A 19467-nucleotide genomic window follows, 5' to 3' on the forward strand; every position below is an offset into this window, starting at 1 on the left:
GTAACAGGTGACATGACCCAGGTCCTTCTTAGCGGGTGTTGCTGGGTTGGAACGGTTCTGGTTGTTGTTTCCTCAATTCCCATTTCCATTCTTAGGGCCACTATGATTATGTGAGCTTCCTCCAATGTGACTGTGGCCTCCATGGTTATGGTCGGCATATCCTCCCGAGTTAGGTGTAAACCGAGGCTTCTACTGAGCTCCAGAATTATACTTCCCCTGTCCAAACTCTCTTTTGCGGCTCTCTATCTGCAGTTACTTGCCTTCTATCATAAGAGCCCTGTCTACCAACTCCTGGTAGTTAGCAAATTTTGCCACCATCAACTGCATACTTAGCTCATCATTCAGCCCTTCCATAAACTTCTCCTGCTTTGCGGCATCTGTGGCCACATTATCTGGGGCATAACGAGCTAACTTACTGAACTCATCCACATACTGCGCAATAGTACGATTTCCCTGGTGTAGGTTGCGAAACTCACGCTTCTTCGTACTCATTGCTCCAGTTGAGACATGTGATGTGCGGAAAGCTTGCTGAAACAGATCCCAAGTGACATTTGCTATGGGGAAAGTGAATGTGTAATTCTCCCACCATGAGGCTGCAGGTCCATCCAGTTGATGTGCGGCAAAGCGCACCTTCTCAGCATCTGTGCAACCTGTGATGGTCAGCTCCCTTCTAATCCTGCGGAGCCAGTCATCAGCAACAATCGGCTCGGTGCTACTGGAAAACCCCGGCAGATTCAAATTTAGAAAACGGGCTAAGTTCTCAACTGGAGGTGGTGGCGGTGGGTTGTTGTTGTTGCCTTGGTTCTGGACTAGTAGTTGCATCAAGGCATTCTGCTGTTGGATCAATTGAGGGAGCTCCGGTGGGAAGACAAATCCGGGGTCACGTCTCGGAGGCATCTGATAGGTTTAGAGGGGTGAGAATAGAATAGAGTGTGGTCTAAGGAGAAATCACTACCCATATGCACATGAGACAAACACATTCATTTCACACCACTCAATTCAAACAAGGGCATACAAACGATCTAATCTACCGTTATAAAATACTCGGACTATTACTATATACATGGGGGAATACTACTGATAATTTGGTGGTCGACTTGAAATTTTGATCAGTGGAAGACTCCATGATATCTGCTCCAGCTTCGTCTTCATAATCATCATCACTATCGGGGTCGGAGTCGGTGTCGTCGATGATGATGTAGTCTTCGGGATGATTGTCCTCTTTAGGTGCGGGGTCTCCATGAATATTCCTAGCTTCTTCTTCATGTCTTCATTCTTCTAATCACTTTCTTCATGTCTAGCATGCCGGCGCACATCTGGTTCTCCTGACGACGAATGTGCTGGTTTAACTACTGGATGTAGGCTGCAATGGATTTATCCCTCCTGGTGCAAATCATCTCCCATTTCTCATCTCGGCGTCCACATATCTGGTAGATGGTGTCCTTAAGATCCTTGTGGTATACCTCGCCGATGCGTCCCATGGCGATGTGGGCTGTCATGCTCTTTCCTAGACTCCAGGTTGGTGCATCAAAGGAAAACTCTATGGGCTCAGTAACTGGTATGAATGTCCTTCCTGGAACATGAACTCGAATCATCCAATGCTCCTCTTCTGGTAAAGTGGCGGTGTAGGTCCCGGTGAAGCTTGGTATTCCGATGTTCAGGTACCTAGTGGCTTCCTTCAAGTGTCGTCCAAAAGGTGTGTCTTCATCCGGTTGAGCAAACGTGTTCCTTGGGTCCACCATCTATAGAGTAGAGAATGGAGAAGAGCCAGAAATGAGTAGAGGAGAGTGTCCTATGGCTTCTATTAATGGTCGCGTCCTACAGTCAGCGTGTGCTCTGATACCATCTTGTAGCGATCCGACCTCAGACGGTCAAATCTCTGTGCATAAGTGTCATCCCTGGATCGGTAATGCTGACACACACAGTACTCGAGGATTTAGAACAGAGTTCAATCACACACTTATTACATCGAATATCTCAAAAGAGAACTTATTACAATAAATGGCTGAAGGCCATCTAACTATGATAACAACGAAAGCTTCGAAGGTAAATGAGTCCATCAACTCCAACGGCATAGCTGAGTGCACGACAATGACCTAGCGCATCCTATTCTTCGTCTGAAAACTCTGCAACATAATACGTTGCAGCCTGTGTAGGTCAATACATGGAATATGCTGGCAAAATAACACTATAGAGCAAAGAACAGATAACAACTATCACTACATGCATATATGGCTGGTGGAGGCTCTATGGTTATCATTTTGCGTAAAGCCAGTTTTTCCCTACTGCAAAGGAATATGACCTAGCGCACCCTACTCTTCGTCTGAAAACTCTGCAACATAATACGTTGCAGCCTGTGTAGGTCAGCACATGGAATATGCTGGCAAAATAACACTATAGAGCAAATAACAGATAACAACTATCACTACATGCATATATGGCTGGTGGAGGCTCTATGGTTATCATTTTGCGTAAAGCCAGTTTTTCCCTAGGGCAAAGGAATATTTTTTTTGAATATTTACTGTAGGGTAAAAACCCCACAGTCCTTTATTGCCTCAACCAAATAAAACCAAACTGTAGAGTGGTTACAATATTTACAGGCCTAAGCTAAAAAGAAAGAAAGCTTACTTTACATGAGGGAGTTAACCCAATCAACAAGTCTAGTCCTAAGGGTATCCTTGAGTCTATGAGACAATAGAAGGATATCATGAATAAAATTACATCTCCATGCAGCAAAAGTAGCCCTCGTCCCCCTTAAGGTTCGTCCATTCCTCAGAATCCAAATATTCCAAGCAGCTGTGAGCATCACTTCAAGGAAGAATGGGTGGCCAAAACTTTGCCTTGCTTGGGAGATGCACTGTTGAATATTTGACCCATGGTTCCAATCCACTTGCAAATAATTCCAGACCCTGCAACTGAAATTGCATTCAAAGAAAAGATGTGCTCTGTCCTCATAGACAAACGCATTGCAGATGACACATAAATTATCATCCACAGGGGACCTCCAGTGCCTTCTGACTAACATGTCCTTAGTATCGAGCCTGTCAAAGAAAAGAAGCCAGCCAAAGACCTTAATTTTCATAGTACACCTGCTATGCCACAACCACTTGCAAGGTTGGATAGTTGGAAGGTGTGAATGCATGATCACATAGAAGCCCTTAGCCAAAAACTGTCCAGATTTGATAGGCCAGAGCCATACATCAGGCAGGGTGGGTCTCTCTGAAGATTAAATAACCATCCTTCCAAAAGTTCCAATTCTGCTGCTGCATCCTGTGAGATTGGCAGATGGAACATGGAAAACAAATCCTGGTTTTGTATGAAGTCTCTGACAGAGAGCTTGTCATCCAGAACAAAAGAGAATAATCTTGGAAGCCTCAAGTTCAATGGTCTGGAAGAACCTCCCACATGCCATGCATCAAGCCAAAAGAGAGCAGAATCACCCATGTTAATTTGCACTGTGGTAATTGATCTATAATGATCAGCAAGCTTGAGGATATCCTTCCACCAAAAGGAGCCAGTGAGTAAAGTTGCATGGGGCACCACTCCATCATAATAACTGTCCCAAATCAACTGAACCCATGGAACTTGCTGTTTATTATAGAATTTATGCAAATGTTTGAGAAGTAGGCCTTGATTCTGAATTGCCAGGTTAAGAATACCTAGACCTCCCTTGTCCTTAGGTCTACAAACTAAATCCCAAGCAGCCAAAGATTGCTTAGGAGCATCAGAATTTCCTCTCCAAATGCACTGTTTGAAGATCCTGTCTAACTGTTTAATTATGCCAGGAGGAATATGAAGGCTGCAGAGGAACTATATGGGCATTGAGGTGAGGACAGATGTGAGCAATTGCAACCTGGATCCTTGATTAAGCATAGCAGAGCTAACTGATAGTCTCCTTTCAACACTGTCCACCAGAGGCATTAAATCAACTATCTTAGGTCTGGTAGTACCAAGAGGCAGGCCCAGATATGTGAAAGGTAGCTGTTCCAACCTACAACCCAAAATATTGGATAATCTAGGTGCCTCATCTTGCTCAAAATTGATTGGAATCATTGAGGACTTGCGAAAATTCACTTTGAGCCCAGTTGATTATTGAAAAATATGAAGCATGTTCTTGAGAGCAACCAACTAATCCTCCACTGCAGAGAGGACAATAATTGTATCATCAGCATACTGGATAATAGGAAAGTCAGGATCATGAGAAGGTATTGGCAGTGTCAAAACACCCCTAGCCAGCATATCATTGACCATAGATTGGAGAAGATCAGCAGCAATAACAAACAGAAGTGGGGAGAGTGGGTCCCCCTGCCTGACCCCACATTTGCACTTGAACATTTTACCAGGCACCCCATTGAGAAGAACAGATGAAGATCCAGAAGAGAGGATCTCTTCAATCCAGGCAATCCACTTTGCATCAAAACCTTTTTGCTGGAGAATCTGCAGAATAAGCTCATGCTCCATAGTATCAAAGGCTTTTGCAAAGTCCAGCTTCAGAATGATGATAGGCCCCCCTGACTGCTTACACTGGTGGATGTATTCAAAAGCCCAGGCCAGGCAGTCCTGGATGGCTCTGCTCTTCAGAAATCCATATTGTTTTTTGTGAATACATCTAAGAATCACCTTCTGTAACCTATTTGCCAATAACTTAGTGAGGAACTTGAGACATGTTTTGGTCAGAGAAATTGGCCTAAAATCCTCAGGTCCCTCGGGAGATAGCATCTTTGGTATGAGGGTGATGAGAGAGCCATTGATATTCTCCAGGGAAAGTCTCCCATCAAAAAAATCCTGAATGAGTTTCAAAAAATCCTTCTCAATGATGGGCCAACACTTCCTGACAAAAAGGCCATTAAAGCCGTCAGGCCCAGGAGCTCGATCAATAGGCAAATCCTCCAAAACAGACTTGATTTCGTCAGCAGAAAAAAGTTCAAACAAACTATGCAAACCAGCCACAGGGTGAATGAGGTTGGGCAAATCAAAGCCCATGTCAATGCCTTGGGCCTGGCCCATTCTACTTTTAAAAGATGACCAGAGAATTCCAGCCATTTGTGAGTGATCAGAAACTGGATCACCACCAGCCACTGAAAGACTGGCAATGGCATTTCTGCGAAAACGTTCAGAGGCCATGGCATGAAAAAACTTTGAATTCTCCTCCCCAACCTTAATATAGCGTATCATGCACCTCTGCTTCCAATAAATATAGTGAATTCTAAGCAAATTCTCATGATGAAGCTTAACAATCTTCCGAAAATTAAATTCAGGCATGGTGAGAGGCTGAATTTCTTCCAAGCCATCAAAGAACAGAATCACCTTACTACAGTCCAAGGTGAGCCGTTTAAGATACGATAGGTTCTTACTCCAGGCTTTAAGAGCATGACGCAAATGCTTGAACTTGGTGGACAAAACTGCAGACGCAGACAGATCAGCAAAGACAGGTTGCTGCCAAGAGTTCCTGACACAATCCATAAACCCTGGCATATCCACCCAAAAATTCTCAAACCTAAAAACCGTTGCCTTGGGTATAGTTGTGTCAATAGAGACCACACAAGGGACATGATCGGAGGAGGTTTTTGCCAAGGGCAACACAACTGTATTAGGGTAGAAAGAAATCCTGTAAGAGGTTGTGAAAAAACAGTCCAGCTGCTCTAACAATGGTTGCTCTAGCATATTGGACCAAGTAAAGCTCCTTCCCTTCAAAGGAAGTTCGAGCAGACCCAAGTGTCCAATAATATCATTAAACGGAAAGATGTCATTAACATCACCCCCCGGTCTGTTGTTGTTGTCCAAGGAATGAATTAAATTGAAATCTCCTAGGAATAATCAATTTTCATTAGTGGGGATTTGAAGATGATATAGCCAACTAACAAAATCGTCTCGAAGGGGACCATCACAAGGTCCATAGACTGACACTAGAGTCCATCTCTCTGCATTATGAACAGATTGATACGAAACCACAATGCCAAAGCTCTATATCTGAACCAGAGTTCCATTGAAAATTACTGAATTCCAGACAACCTAAATACCACCAGAGGCACCAACTGACGGGGCAAACACAAAGGTGTCAAAATGTCGAGGGCAGAAAGCTCTGATTTTTCGTATATCGAAATTATCACACTTCGTCTCTTGCAGGCCCAGGATAGAGCATTGACTTTCCTCGATCTTAGCTCTCACATCTCTCTAACGAGCCTCGGAATTCAAACCACGCACATTCCAGCACAGAACAAGCCAATTACAATAAGTCATACTATCCATAACAAACACGTCAGAATAAAATAAGAATTGCTAAGCCTAACCTAGCAATATCCAGGGCCACAGCCGCCCAAGCCAAAAGCGCAACCAGAGTAACAAGTTCAGATAAACCAACGTCACTAACAAAAGAAAAACTAAGCCAGGCAACACGCCTCTGGCACCGATCATGCAGCCTAACATGACTCATCATCAGGAACCGAGCTTCAGGAAGAGTTCTTTGGGGAAGCCGTAAGCTTCTCCCGCGTCAACTGATCTTCAGGGATACCCAGGCGAGCGCCAACTGCCTGCAGATCAACAATTGGAGTCGGTGGAGGTAGCGCGCGCGTGGCATCTTCATATTTAGGTGCATCCACCACCTTTGCTTTTTTAGCCCGTGGACGCCTCAATGGTGTTGCCTTGACGATGATTGCAGAAGATGGTTTATACCCAGTGGCCTTGGCCGCACTACGAGTCATGCGTCGGCCCGAGAAATCTGGAGTTGGAACCATGGCAACAGAGGATCGACGACCACGCCGGGCTTCACGTCCACGCTTTCCCAACACTGCAGGTAAAACTGATGTGAACTAGAAATCCTCATCTTAGTGGCGTGACTGGACATCATCAATAGGTAGCAACTGTGACCCGTCAGCAGCATCAACAGGCTCAGTAAGAATCGCCTCAATAATCACCGAAGAGCCAGGCTTGGCTGGACCGGCAAGCTGCCGCAGATAAGCAAATTTGTTTCCAAAGTGATCGGGCCAGAAGCATGAAGTGAGACAAGACGACCATTGCTAATTCATTTGTGAAACTGGCACAGTTCTGATGAGAAATTCAGGCCACAAGGACAGAAAAGACCTCTCCCAGATGAGATGAGTAGGCAGCACAGGGCCATACACAACTATGACGATGCCAAGCTGGATTGGATCTAAATTTCCCCCAGGTTGTTGCGCCATCAGAGGGTTAATGGGCTGCTGGACTTCTTCCAAATCCATGTCATTGTCCGAGTCAAGGGATGGATTAAGAACCATCGAGTTCTGTTCAGGGGCCTCGTTCTGCTGATCAACAGGTTCATCGACATGTTGCTGTGGTGGTTGCTGAACTTGTTCCTCCCAAGGGCCCCATCCAGCAGCATTATTCTCATTTTCACCCCAGCCCCCAGCGTTATGATTATCATTGTGGCCGGGTGGCACTGCATTCCAACCGAGTGCTGGATACGGTGGCATGGCCCAAAAGGGCTGTGGGGGGTTAACTCTAGGCATGGGGTGCGGATTACCATCCAGAGGCATTGGGTCCTCATCCGTAGGTATCATTGCCTCGGCAAATTCTTCGGTGAGAATGAAGCAACCCGCAGTCCAAGAAACCACAGTTCCTCCCCAAGTAGCGAAGTCATGAAATACAACAGATCGTGGAACCAGAGCATTATCAGGAAACGAAGCTCTAACCAGGGATCGAACAAGACGGCGATCCGTTTGATTCCAATAATGAAACTGCCCAAAGGTTCCTACTACATCCGCCAAACACTTTGTATTGGGATAGTCCAGGGGCACTCCGTTGAAAATCAACCAGCCAGTGCGATGGCCATGAATGGCTCTGAAACCTTCTCCTTGGTTATGTGGAATAAACCTGACAAAGAATTCATGCCCATCCTCATCTAGACCGAGTGGAAAAGGTGGATGCTGAGTAAAAGAACCCCTCACTACTGGATCTTCCATCTCAAAAAGCCCGACCCCTTGAAACCATGTCTAAGCAGATAACACTGGGATATGCATAGTCTGAACGAGAAAACCAAGAACCTGCTGCCGACGGATAGCAACCAGATGCGCTAGTGGTAAAGGCTCGACGATGGCCACCATATATTGCTCATTCGAGCGGGGAGGTGCAACAGCCAATGTGTAGAAGGTCCTTGGAAGGCGATCCTACCCCCCCCCCCCCCCCGTCGACGATGTCATATCCAGCAGGGACGAACCGATGAGGGTCGATCGCCTAAACCGCCATTGGCGACGGCGGCTGTGCTTCTGCAGCGTCAGTGGAAGCAGGGACGGCAGATGGCAATGGCAAGCTTGGTGGCGATGGGTGGGAGGTGGGTGATTGGGGGTTTTTTGGGGGATGGAGGCGTCTGGTCTGGGGAAAGCGAAGAGGCCAAGGGGCTGTCTTTCGTGGCGCGAGCTCCAAAGCCTTTGGATGGGACTTTTGGCACCCAGAGGGAGGAATCGGGTGGTTGGCCGGTGCAATCCCGTTTAATGTGATGAGACCGGAAACAATTCCTACACCGAATCCGGTTAGTGTAGGTCATTGTCTGGTGGCCCATACCCAGGCAATGTTGGCAGTCCCAAAACTTAGCAGCCAAATTCTCGATCATGTCGTCAAAGCTCTATAAATCGCTGACAATATCCTATGGCGATGGGGGCAGCTGCTCGAAAACTGGAGAGTCTCCATGGGCTGGGCTGTCATCCTCATCATCAGAGATTACAATGGGCTGAGGAAAAAGGATACGGGCCTCCAAGCCACGCCCATGTCTAACCGAAGGTGGAGAATCGGGGATGTCCACAAAATCTGATCCAACGAATTTCGAACCAGCGGGAGATCCGGACTTGCCGCCAACAGACACCGGATATTCGGGGGAAGATTGAAACGAACCAAACAAGTTCACCGGAGACGATGAGGCAGCCGTCTCCATCACCGGAGAAAGCGACGAAGTGTTGATGGCTTCATGAGATGATACATTGTAACCAGCTTCTACAAACAGTCAACACCTCTGTTGACGAAGGATGATAACTATAACCTATACGAGCAGGATAATTGATGAACGTAGCAAAACGTAGGTTTTTCTTAGGATGGCCAGAGGAGTTAGAATGCAATGAAGATTTAGAAGGACCATGTTGCATAGCCTGCATCCCAAGAGTAACTCTATGTTTGGTTGGACTAACTAAGGTCCACTCCTGCTGACATTCAGCCTACCAGAGGCGAAATTCTTTTTCCCAATCGGGGCCTCCATGCCCCCAGAGATGAAAATAACACTTGAATTGATTGCAAACAAAGCTACATTGATGCAAAATGAAAAATCCCACTTGTTCGCAAGAAACCGTGAATGAAAAAACCCGATCAGTGAGGTGTGATACCTTGAGTTGAGAGTAATATCCAGCAATGGCAGATTCCAGGGCAAGGCCAACATTATCCTCATCCAAGCGGAAAGAGTGTCGGGCAAACGAAACCACCATCGTGAAGTGTCCCGAGTCAGAGGTCGGGTGCACAGATCTGTTGAACGTGCGCTTGATCTCATCTGCCAAGTCCATCCCCGAGCCGAAATCCAAGCCCAAAGAGATGGAAGCGTGTACCGCCATGAAGAAGACAACCAGTGGAGAGAGGAAGGTGCGCCGGAGAGAATGAGCCGATCAGATGTGAGAACCCACGATCAGGTGGGCTAGACGCCGGCGTGGTGGGTGGCTAGGGTTAAGGCGGCGGTGGGGCGGTGGTGGGAGCCATCGTCATAGCTCATCGATGAATATATTTTATTTAACTACAAAGTTTGTTCAAAACATTGAGAATGGTAACCCCATCTCAATCCCAAATTAATAATCAATAACCCCACAAATTAATTAAGTAAAGTGATGAGATCAACAAAATAATTCAAGCACCAGATACTCAAGATGTCCATATGTAACGCCCCGGATGCGATGCGCCAGGTGCCATCCAGTTATTCGTCGTTGTTGCCATGTCATTTGCTTGCGTGTTGCATTTTGCCATGTCATCATCTACATTTCATCAGCATGTTTTTCAAAACTTGCATCCAGTCTTTTTCCCCGTTGCCCGTTTCGTGTTCCGATACCCCCACACGCGCCCGTCGCCCCTCTCAGACCTTGTTGCGTGAGCGGGAGAAAAACGTTCTCAGAATGGCCCGAGATTTGCCGAGTGGCCTTGGCATATCACCGGCAGACCGCACGTCAAATTTCGTTCCGTTTGGAGGTCGTTTGATGCCCCAACGGTTAACCGCGTCCCCCGAAAGCCCCTCTTGTCTTGCAGCCCAACACCCCTCCAATTCAGCCCACTAGCCCATCCAAAACCCCTCCATGCCCTCGGTCGTGGCCCGCTCGGCCCACTCGGCGCGCAGCATATCGCCACCGCCGCCCACCGCCCGCAGCCGGCCCCCCCGAGCCCGAGCCGCCGCCCGCCGCCTCCTGCGCCGGATCCCGCGCCGCCCATCGTCAGCGCCGCCCCGGACCTCCGCCGCCACCTCGCGCCGGCGCCCCGCTCCGCCCAGTCGCCTCCCGCGCCCGTCCGGTCGCCGCCTCTCCGGCGCGCCGCCCGCCGCCGCCGCGTATCTCCTCCGCCGCCCCGCGCCTCCCTTCGTCACGCCCCGCGCCTCCCGCCGCCGTCGACCGGCCCCGTCGCCGCCATCTCCGGGGACTTCGCCGTCGTCGGCCGCCGCCCCGCCTCAGATCCGGTCGGGTGGGATGATATCCACCCGACCACCGATCCAAACGCGCGTCCCCGCCCCGGATCTCTCCATCCCGCATGGCTCCGTCCCGATTTCGCAGGCTGAGAATTCTTCTAAGTCCCTAAATATTTACATATTATGTTGCCCTATTCATCATGCCATAACTTCGTGCTCGATACTCCGATTCATGCATGTAATATATTTAAATGTTCATTGTGAGATGATCTTAATTTCGTTCCACTGTGACATGCTTTTTTGAGTCCATCTTGATGCCCTAATCATCGTTGCAAGACTGCTATGTGATGTTGTCTGTTGTAGTTTAACAGATCTTGCTCATTTGTCATTTTTGTATCTTTTTGTGTGATTTTATTTTGAGCATGATGTATACACGTGTTATGGGATACGATATTCCGTGTTTGCTGTGGTGCAATCCAATCTTCATGATATACCATGTGATGATTGTTACAAGCTTGCAAAGTAGCCTCCGTGATGTTGCTGATTTCTGTGAGTCATTTCTGCCAAGTCTGTAGCTGTAACATTGTGATGCCTTGTAAACCTGCTGCCACTAGTCATTCTATGCATATTCTGGAGATGTTTAGTAAGGATGTTTTGTTATACATATTATGATCTTTCCATCCATGCCCTTGTTTGCATTCATAGCCTTCTGTAGCTTGTTGATATCATGCTCCAAACTTGCTAAATAATGTTGCTGTCAGCCTGTTAACATGAAGTTCGTTATTGCCATATGTTTTGCTAGTGATCCATGTACCCTATGACTATTCTATTGCCATACTTAGCTTCATATATATGCCATCTTACTGTTGGTTACCTTGTCATGCCATGTATTGCTCTATGGTGAGTGGTTCAAGCTCACCAACATGCCAAGTCTGAATCTGTCATATTACTTGTTATGTATACATGGGTGCCATCATATCTTCTGTGCCTTTTTGGCTCGTGGTCAGTAAGGGACTTTTGTTCTATGCAATTATTATATTCATTCCATGCCTTTGTTTTCTATGATCTGTTCCTGTAGCATGTTGTTTGATAGCTCTAAACTTTGCAACCTGATGTAATTTCTGCCATGCACAGTGATTTCTGCTAAGTCTGTGAAACTGTTATTATTTGCAATCTTGCCATGTCCTTTTTAGCATGTTATAATGTTTTCTGGATATAGATCAGTGTTCATGTTTTGTAATGCTTTATCTGTACTTCATGTCCATGCCTTTTGTTTTTATGTTGCGGTACTGTAGCATATTTTCATGATGCTTGCAAAATGCCTAGTTGCTGTTTTGGACAGATTGTTGCTATATCTTGTTTGGAGAGTATGTGTTGCACCGTTGCTCCGTTTTGAGTGTGCTCTATATGAAACTTGCTTAGTTTTGCATGTAGTTTCATATTACCTTGTTGCATCCTTGTTTTGAGGTGTTTGCTTGATGTTTGAATGCATTTTGCATCAATGCTATGTTTAACTTGGTTTGCTCATATCTTCTAGGCCGTAGCTCCGAACTAAATGAACTTTATATGTAACTCGACTAGAATTTCGTGTAGATCATCTTGGTGCATCTTAACTTGTTGTTTAACCACTTGAACATAAGGCTTATTCAGATCTAGACCAATTTCGAAATTTGCATATGAGGACTTACCAGATTTGTTATATGTTGTTTCCGGCCTCATTTAAACTTGCCTTGATGTGTTGCTTTTCTATGCATCATCTCTTACCATGAGTAGCTTCATGTAGCCGTGTCATGTATCATACTTGGTTGAGCATCATGCCTTGTTCATCTGTGGTGTGTTTACCATGTTGTGTGCTTCTTCTCGATAGTTCCCGTTTCGTTGCGATCGTGAGGATTCGTTCGTCTACGCGTGTTTCGTCTTCGTGGCTTCATCTTCTTCATGGACTCATTCTTCTTCCTAGCGGGATTTCAGGCAAGATGACCGTCACCTTGGATCTCACTACTATCATTGCTATGCTAGTTGCTTCGTTCTACCGCTATGCTGCATCACCTACCACTTGCTATCAAGCCTCCCAAATTGCCATGAACCTCTAACCTTTGTCACCCTTCCTAGCAAACCGTTGTTTGGCTATGTTACCGCTTTGCTCGGCCCCTCTTATAGCGTTGCTAGTTGCAGGTGAAGATGAAGGTTGTTCCATGTTGGAACATGGATATCATGAACTTTGTTGGGATATCACAATATCTCTTATATTATTAATGCATCTATATACTTGGTAAAGGGTGGAAGGCTCGGCCTTATGCCTGGTGTTTTGTTCCACTCTTGCCGCCCTAGTTTCCGTCATACCGGTGTTATGTTCCTTGATTTTGCGTCCCTTACGCGGTTGGGTGATTTATGGGACCCCCTTGACAGTTCGCTTTGAATAAAACTCCTCCAGCAAGGCCCAACCTTGGTTTTACATTTGCCTCACCTAGCCTTTTTCCCTTGGGTTTCCGGAGCCTGAGGGTCATCTTTATTTACCCCCCCGGGCCAGTGCTCCTTCGAGTGCTGGTCCAAACCAAGCGATGTCCGGCGCCCCCTAGGCAACCAGGGTCTATGCCAACCCGACGTCTGGCTCATCCGGTGTGCCCTGAGAACGAGATATGTGCAGCTCCTATCGGGATTTGTCGGCACATCCGGGCGGCTTTGCTGGTCTTGTTTTAACATTGTCGAAATGTCTTGTAACTGGGATTCCAAGACTGATCGGGTCTTCCCGAGAGAAGGAATCCCTGTAGGGTATTATCTTTCGTTGACCGTGAGAGCTTATAATGGGCTAAGTTGGGACACCCCTGTAGGGTATTATCTTTCGAAAGCCGTGCACGCGGTTATGTGGCAGATGGGAATTTGTTAATATCGGTTGTAGAGAACTTGACACTTGACTTAATTAAAACACGTCAACCGCGTGTGTAGCCGTGATGGTCTCTTCTCGGCGGAGTCCGGGAAGTGAACACGGTTTTGGGTTATGTTTGACGTAAGTAGGAGTTCAGGATCACTTTTTGATCATTGCTAGCTTCACGACCGTTCCGTTGCTTCTCTTCTCACTCTTATTTGCGTATGTTAGCCACCATACATGCTTAGTCGCTGCTGTAACCTCACCACTTTACCCCTTCCGTACACATTAAGCTTTGCCAGTCTTGATACCCATAGTAATGGGATTTCTGAGTCCTCGTGGCTCACAGATTACTACAACCCCAGTTGCAGGTACAGGTTTTGCGATGATCATGACGCGAGAGCGATGTTTCTTGATTTGGAGTTCTTCTTCTGCTTCTTCTTCGCTCAGGGGATAGGTTCCAGGTCGGCAGCCTGGGCTAGCAGGGTGGATGTCGTTTGAGTTTCTGTTTGTGTTTCATCCGTAGTCGGATGTTGATCTTATGTATGATGTATCGGTGTATTCTTGGGGCGTTTGTGCCTTTTGTATGTTCTCCCCATCTATTATGTAATGTTGATGTAATGATATCCACCTTGCAAAAGCGTCTTCAGGATGCGCTTCTATCCTTGGAGGGACCTTCGAGTTCCTTTAGGATAGGGTCGCATCTTGGGCGTGACACCATAACACTATTGGAAACAGGTAATTTGCTGTCAGGGGAAGGCTTTGCCGTAAGCTTTTCCTCAGGCCAGACGACAAAGACCAATTTTGCCATTAGCTGCAGACGGCAAAGCAAAACTGACGGTAAAATAGACTTTGTCGTCTTCCAAAAAAATACAGACGGCAAAGAGCAAACTTTGTCGTCTGCCTACAACATAACAGACGGCAAAGAACTTTGCCGTCTATTACTTTCTAGGCAGATGGCAAAGTGAGCTGTTTGCCGTCTGTATTATTTTTTGATAGACGGCAAAGAGAAAACACACCACGCGGATCGATCACGCGGATCGGTGAGGTGGCAAGATCTAAAACACAGATCCAATTCAACTGCATCAGTCGGACCTACCCGCACACCCACCCACGAGTCATGTGCCACCCACCTACCAGTACCGGCCCCACCCACGTGCACGACCCGCCCCACCCACGCGCTCGTGTCCTCTATCTCTCCTTCACCGAGAGCACCCTCGTCTCACCTCTCCCGAGCAGAAGCACGAGCAGCCGCACGACGCCCCATCGCCCGTCGTCCACGAGCAGCCTCGTGATGCCGGCCCCGTCTCCCTTGCCCCCGGAGCAGCCGCACGCTGCCGGCCCTGTCTCCCGTCGTCGGCCCCGTCTCCCTCGCCCCCGGAGCAGCCGCACGGTGCCGGCCTCGTCCCCCATCGCTGGCCCCGTCCCCCTCACCCCCGGAGCAGCCGCCGGAGCAGGAGGCCACGGCGGCATCCTCCTCCTCCTCGCTGCGAGGTCCTCCTCTTCCTCCGTACCCGCGACCCAATGCCTCCTCCCGATCTCCTCTGCTCGTCAACCGCCGCTTCCATTCGATCCGCCCACGCTGAAAGAGCTCACCGCCGCGGGAGCAGGAGGCCGTCGTGGGATCCTCCTTCTCCTCCACGCCACAGGATCCTCCTCCCTGACCTTGACCCCGTGCTTCCTCCTGATCTCGAGCACCCCTGCTCATCAATCATCGCCGCCCTTCGACCTGGCCGCGCTGCAGCTTCGTCAAGAGCTCACCGGAGCTACCCTGCAGTACCCCTTTCTCTTTCCGTCTCCCTCGCCCTCCATCTGCCCCTCTGCCATGATAAAATCTTCCCAAGACCACCGTCCGCCGCCTTGAGCTCGACGCTCACGCACGGATGTAACCGCCGGCAAGGGCTAGTGTGTCCTTTTTTGTGAAATATTGTAGTTTTTACGTGTGCTGATTCGTTCATTTGTTCGTCATGTAAATGGGAAACTTCATATTGTAAATAGTGTATTTCTGTGTAAATACTGTGCTGATGGATATGTTATGCAAATAGAGTATTCATGTCTTGTAAAATCTTTTCTGTTGTCATACATTCTTGAACTGTAGATGGTGAAATCGCTGTGATTTTTTTTGTCTACGCCATCGAGCAACTACTACCTCTGCACCTCGACTGGTGGTTCATATTTTTTAAATGAAATAATTTTCTTTGCCGTCTGGGGTGTATGAGGCAGATGGCAAAGATAGAGTCTGGCTGACAGCAAAGCTGTCTTTCTTTGCCGTATGCTATTATTTGGTTGACGGCAAAGATGAAGTTTTGCTGACGGCAAAGATTTTTTCGTCTTCCCGATAAAATGCTGACGGCAAAGAACTCTTTGCCGACTTATCTTTGCCGTCTAACATTGCCGTCTGCTGACTGACGGCAAAATCTTTGCCGTCTGTTTTTAGGCCTTTGCCGTCTGTAATCCACAGACGGCAAATTACATGATTCCTGTAGTGTAACCGGGACACGGCTAATCATGATTAGTTTGTACACTCTGCAGATGTTTGCGCACTTTTCCCCACAAGACTCGATCTCCTCTGTTTGATTTCTCACACAACATGTTGTTTGATAGACGGATGACCGAGACACAGTCTTCCAGAAGCATTAACTCGTTACGACGGGTAGATAGTACCACCTACATTCCCGACATCTGCTAGTCTACCACTGTAAGAGGTCACACAACTTACTCAACCAGAGCCCATAATGGCTTGTGGCTGCACACGGAAGTTTCCAGCATGAATAACATTATGATCCCTTTGAGCCTGGGTGGCAAACCATAGGATGATCACACGGGTTCCCTGGGATCTCCTTGGACAACACTGGATTCCCTAGGTGCCCACAAACCAATCCACCTAGATGTGTATTAAAGTAGCCACCTTAAGTTAAACCTTAGTTAACAAAGATCTCTCACATCTTTCATGAATTCTCTCACACCAATCCACGTCTACGAGCATAGCATAGCAATATAAGCATACGTAGAAGTACCCAGGGTTTGATATAACACAATAGGTGCTACCTCATCAACTACTTCCCAAAACCCACATGTTATCAATCCTACTCATGCAATCTCTGAGGGTTGAAACTAATGAATAAAAACTGGGTAATAAAGGGTATGATCAAAGTGTTATTTGCCTTGCTGACGATATGAAAACCCTAGTGATTCGTAGTAGCACGCTTCGCACTCCGGAAACTCTATCGTGAACAAACAATAGCATACATAAGCACTCAAGCATAAGATGCAAGGGTAAAACTCAAGAGAAAAGATCCAAACTAAAATTTCAACTGAAGAGCTTCGATTTGCAAGAAAAATTAATCAAATCGGAGCTACGAAACTCAAACTTCGATCCAGAGAAGTACGAATTCAAATCTTCTTGAAACCAAATTTTAATTTGTCAAAATCATGTTCAAGTTGATTAACTAGAAAGAGGGGAACAAGACGAATTTTTTTGCGTTGGTTTCACTGGATTTGGACAAATGAGTAAAAAGTAGCGTTGGTTTGAAGTTTAGGGACTAATCTCTGATAAAAGTATTCGTGGATAGGTCCCTAGCCGAAAAATAAAATAAAAAGAAAAATCTAACGAACGAACGTTCGCTGACAGATCTAAACGAACGAATTCGTTCATTAACCAAAACTAATCGATGAACGTTCGTTAATTAACGAACTAAATAAATAAAACCGATCCAACGGAATAAACCGAAAAAATGAAAGAAAACCGAGCAAATTTTTGCGGTTTTTACTGGTTTTCGAAAAAAAATCGGCGACGAGATCCGACCGACGGCAGCGTCGGGCGAGGCAGCGATGGCGGGGCTCGGCGCGGGCGGCGGGATGTGGCGCGGGGCGGCGGCGGCTTGCGGTAGAGGCTTATAAAGGCCGGGGGCGAGGCGGCTTGGGGAGGGGGTCGCCGGGAGGAGGAGTTGTCCCCGGACTCGGCTGCGGCGGCGTGCACCGGCCGGACTCCCGCCCGGAGGCGGTCGAGGCGAGGCGGTGAGCTGCGGCGGCGGCCTGGCTCGCCCGAAAGAAAAATCGTAATAAAATTTATTGAAAAATCTAAAAATACCAGAAACAATTTTCACCGTCCAAACCTAATATTTAGGACAAGGTGAACATTTTTCTGGCCTAAAATGCAATTTTCAAAAATGCATATTTTTCTCTAATTCAAATAAAATAGCAAATAAAATACAATTAAAATAATAATTTTATTTTAAAATTTCTTCTCCAATATTCCTCTCCTTTGAAGAAGTCATTTTATCTCCTCTCATTTATTTTTATTATTGGAAATAATTGGAGAGAAAAATATTAAAATCAAATTGATCCTCTTTTCAAATTTGAGAAAAAAATCAAATATGAAAATCTGTGAAATCTCCAACTCTCTCCTTGGGTCCTTGAGTTACTTAAGATTTCTAGGATCAGAACCAAAATGCAAATAAAATATGATATGCATATGATGACCTATGTATAACATCCAAATTGAAAATTCGGATGTTACACGCCATGGGCATGAGTCTGAAATACCAATTTCAACTCTTGGAACATCTTATATGCTCCTGTCATTCAAAACATTTTTTAAGTCCCGGTTCTAAACCGTAAAGCATGGTGCACTAAACTATCAAGTAGTCATCATACCGAGCTTGTCAAATGTTCATAACGTCTGCATCTGCTCCTGCAATAGGTATGTCACCTAGCGGTGCATCAAGGACATAATTCTTTTGTGCAACAATGAGGATAATCCTCAGATCACGGACCCAGTCCGCATCATTGCTACTATCATCTTTAACTTAGTATTCTCTAGGAACATATCAAAAATAAAACAGGAGAGCTATACGCGAGCTATTGATCTACAACATAGATATGCAAATACTATCAGGACTAAGTTCATGATAAATGAGGTTCAATTAATCATATTACTTAAGAACTCCGACTTAGATAGACATCCCTCGAGTCATGTAAATGATCACATGATCCATATCAACTAAACCATGTCCGATCATCACGTGAAATGGAGTAGTTTTCAATGGTGAACATCTCTATGTTGATCATATCTACTATATGATTCACGTTCGACCTTTCGGTCTCCAGTGTTCCGAGGCCATGTTTGTACATGCTAGGCTCGTCAAGTTTAACCCGAGTATTCCGCACATGCAAAACCGTCTTGCACCCCGTTGTATGTTAATGTAGAGCTTATCACACCCGATCATCACGTGGTGTCTCAGCACGACGAACTGTTGCAACGGTGCATACTCAGGGAGAACACTGCATACTCAGGGATAACACTTATACCTTGAAATTTTAGTGAGGGATCATCTTATAATTCTACCGCCGTACTAAGAAAAATAAGATGCATTAAAGATAAACATCACATGCAATCAATAAATGTGACATGATATGGCCATCATCATCTTGTGCCTTTGATCTCCATCTCCAAAGCACCGTCATGATCTCCATCCTCACCGGCTTGACACCTTGATCTTCATCGCAGCGTCATGGTCATCTCGCCAACTATTGCTTCTACAACTATCGCTAACGCATAGTGATAAAGTAAAGCAATTACATGGCGTTTGCATTTCATACAATAAAGCGACAACCATAAGGCTCCTGCCAGTTGCCCATAACTTTTACAAAACATGATCATCTCATACAATAACGTATATCACATCATGTCTTGACCATATCACATCACAACATGCCCTACAAAAAGAAGTTAGACGTCCTCTACTTTGTTGTTGCAAGTATGTGGCTGCTACGGGCTTCTAGTAAGAACCATTCTTACCTACACATCAAAACCACAACGGTGATTTATCAAGTTTGTTGTTTTAACCTTCAACAAGGATCGGCCGCAGTCAAATTCGATTCAACTAAAGTTGGAGAAACGGACACCCGCCGGCCACCTTTATGCAAAACTAGTTGCATGTCTGTCGGTGGAACCGGTCTCATGAACGTGGTCATGTAAGGTTCG

Source organism: Aegilops tauschii, chromosome 3 (genome assembly GCF_002575655.3).
Source record: "Aegilops tauschii subsp. strangulata cultivar AL8/78 chromosome 3, Aet v6.0, whole genome shotgun sequence".
Lineage (NCBI taxonomy): Eukaryota > Viridiplantae > Streptophyta > Magnoliopsida > Poales > Poaceae > Aegilops > Aegilops tauschii.